The following is a 3756-nucleotide window of genomic DNA, read 5'->3' as shown; positions in this document are numbered from 1 at the left end:
CCTCTGAGTCTCAGTGTGCTTTTCTCTTTCCTTCTAGTTGTAGAATTTTCACTCAGCCAGCCTTCCTGTGGTTCTGGATGATGTCCGTTTTGTCTTTTAGTTGTATTTTTGAATTTGTTGTGGGAGGCAGCAATTTCCGATGTTTACCTATGCCACCATCTTGGTTTTTCCACTGTGCTAGTTTCTTGCCCTAAAATCTGTGGTAGATTAGTTTTCCTCTTTGTACCTTGGTTTTCCCACCTATAAAATAAAGATGTTAATAGTTCTACCTCCAAGAATTCTTGTGAGGATCAAATGGGATAATCTGGGTGAATAATTTAGGGTGATGCTTGGTATACTGTAAGTGCTTAATAAATATTAAGGAATACAAAGGAGTTATAGAGACGCAGGTGTGTCATAATGAGAAAAGCTGGGTTTGAATCCTGGTTCTATCCCTTACTGCAGCAGTTCTCAACCTGTGGGTTGCGACCCCTTTGGGGGTCGAATGACCCTCTCACAGGGGTTGCCTGCGACCATTGGAAAACACATATATGATTACATATTGTTTTTGTGATTAATCACTATGCTTTAATTATGTTCAATTTGTAACAATTAAATTACATCCTGCATATCAGATATTTACATTACTATTCATAACAGTAGCAACATTACAGTTATGAAGTAGCAACGAAAATAATTTTATGGTTGGGAGTCACCACAACATGAGGAACTGTATTAAAGGGTCGCGGCATTAGGAAGGTTGAGAACCACTGCCTTACTGGCTTTGTGAGTCTGGACAAGTGCTTAACTTACTTGATTCTCAGTGTCCTTATCTGAATTGCTGTAAAGGATAAGAGATAATATGTGTCAAGTGCCGGACACAAAGTAAGTATTCATGCCCTGGCCAGGTAGCCCAGTTGGTTAGTGTCGTCCCCATAGGCCAGTGGTCGGCAAACTCATTAGTCAACAGAGCCAAATATTAACACCACTTCTTCAAAATAGACTTGCCCAGGCCGAAAACCGACTTCTGCACATGGGCCACAAAGTTTCAATCGCACTGTCTGTGCACGCCCGCACATGTTATTTTGTGGAAGAGCCACACTCAAGGGGCCAAAGAGCCACATGTGGCTGGAGAGCCGCAGTTTGCCGACCACGGCCATAGGCCAATGTTATGGGTTTGATCCTCCATCAAGGCACGTACAGGAATCAACTTGAGCCCTGGCTGATTTACTCAGTGGTTAGACCTTCAGTCTTTGGACCAAAGGGTTGAGGTTCGATTCCCAGTCAAAGGCACGGACCTCGTGCGGGAGTGGGAGGCAGCGAATCGATGTGTCTCTCTCACATCAATGTTTCTCTCTCACTCTTTTCCCCTCCTCCCTCTCTTCCACTCTCTCTCTAAAAATCAGTGGAAAAAACTCAATCCTTGGGTGAGGATAAAAAAAAAAAGAAGAATCAACTGGTGAATGCATAATTAAGTGGAACAACAAATTGATGTGTTTTTTCTCTCTCTTTGCCTTCCTCTCTCTCTAAAAATAAATAATAATTATAAAAACCACTCAACAAGAGTTTGTTGTTTATCCATTACTGCAGCAATGGATGAGTGCTGTAGAGTTAGTCAGTGATATGGGATAAATGATATAGGGGTAAGTGCTGAATCCTTTATGCTCTAAGCATGACATTTGGCATGGGAGAACTACCAACACAACAGAAGAGTGGGTTTGACCCTTGCTTCTGTTATATACTGGCCTAGAACTTTGGGTAAATGTATTAAACTTGTCATAATTTTCTTCAACTACAAAAAGTACGGTAAATGCCCTGATTCCTGCACACTTAAAAAAAAAGGATGTGATTTACAAGCCATAAAAATGTACCTTTTAAAAGTGTACTGCAAATCACAAAGTTGTGCAATCATCACCTCTATCCAACTCCAGAACATTTTCATCACTCCAAAAACATTCTGCCCTAACCGGTTTGGCTCAGTGGATAGAGTGTTGGCCTGTGGACTCAAGGGGCCCAGGTTTGATTCCGGTCAAGGGCACGTACCTTGGTTGCGGGCACATACCCAGTAGGGAGTGTGCAGGAGGCAGCTGATCGATGTTTCTCTCTCATCGATGTTCCTAACTCTCTATCCCTCTCCCTTCTTCTCTGTAAAAAATCAATAAAATATATTAAGCAAACAAACAAAAACAAAAAAACATTTTCATCGCTCCAAAAACCAAAACTCACTCCCCTCCCTCCCCTTTCCCACCCCCTTACAGCCCTACATTCTATCTCTATGAATTTGCCTATTCTGGATGTTTCATATAAATCGAATCATATACGATGTGATCTTTTGTGACTTGCTTCTTTCACTTAACATTATATATATTTTTTATTTTTTAAAGCATTTTTAAAAATCGATTTTACACAAAGGAAAGGAGAGAGGAAGAAAAGAGAGAGAGAGAGAGAGAGAGAAACATCAATGTGAGAAATAAACACCAATCATGTGCTGGGATGACGTTCTAACCAACTAAACCACACCAGCCAGGGCTAACATTTTAAAAAATATATAGTTTATTGATTTTTCACAGAAAGGAAGGGAAGGGGATAGAGAGTTAGAAGCATTGATGAGAGAGAAACATCCATCAGCTGCCTCTTGCATACCCCCGACTGGGGATGTGCCAGCAACCAAGGTACATGCCCTTGGCCGGAATCGAACCTGGGACCTTTCAGATCGCAGGCCCTCTATCCACTGAGCCAAATGGGTCAGGGCTAACATAACATTTTTAAGGTTCATCCATGTTGTATAATGCATCAGTTCTTTATTCCTTTTTATGACTAATAGTTCATGGATAACATTTTGCCATCCATTCACTTATTATGGACATTTGGATTGTTTCTACTTTTTGGCTATTATGAATAATCCTATATAATAAAGAGCTAATATGCTAATTAGACCAGACGGCAGACCAGTGGGCGGGGGCGGGACAGCTGGGCTGGGAGGTCCTGCTTCCGGCCTCTAGTGCTTCTAAACATTAGTGTACACTCCTGGTGTGGACATGTTTTTAATTTCCTTGGGCACATAGACAAGGAGTGGAATTGCTGGGTCATGTGCTAACTGTTGTACTTCCCCCCCCAGCAGTGCACAAGGGTTCTGTTTTCAACGCATTCCCACCAGCATTGCATAGCCAACCCAGTGCGTGTGAAGTGCTGTTTCATGGCGGTTTTGATTTGCATTTTCCTAAGGCTGTTGAGCTTCTTTTACGTGCTTATTGGCCATACGCAGATCCTGTGGTGAAACGTTAAAATTGGATTATTTGGCGCTGTCGGTTAGCTCCTCGCGGTGGACCCAAGGCGCCTCCCCACCTCGCCCCCCACTCCCCAGGAGGTAGCCAATAGATAAGACACCCATATCTCTGTCTTTTCCTCTCTCTTCCACTCGAAAAAGTCAATGGAAAAATAGCCTCCGGTGAGGACTGAAAAAATAGTTTATTGTTTAAAGTATCACACACGTCCCCTTTCTGTCCCCATTGACCCCCTCAGCCCGCCGTCCTGCGCCCCGGGGCTCGGGTGAGGATTTCTAAAAACTGGATTGTCTTTGTGGTTGAGTTGTGAGAGCTCGTTATATATTCTGGACATAGTCCCTTGGCACCCGGTTATTTCCAACATTAAATGAGATAATGGCCGTGAGAGGTTTATAAACGGTATGAGGTTCATAGACTAAGCGAGGGCGCTAACAAAGGGGAGGGACAGGCGCCCGGCTCGCGGCCCCGGCCAAGCCTCCGTCCTGCGCCCCCG

This window comes from Myotis davidii, unplaced genomic scaffold, assembly GCF_000327345.1.
Source record: "Myotis davidii unplaced genomic scaffold, ASM32734v1 scaffold355, whole genome shotgun sequence".
NCBI lineage: Eukaryota > Metazoa > Chordata > Mammalia > Chiroptera > Vespertilionidae > Myotis > Myotis davidii.
The sequence above is the reverse complement of the archived record's forward strand: the minus strand, read 5'-3'. Positions refer to the sequence as shown.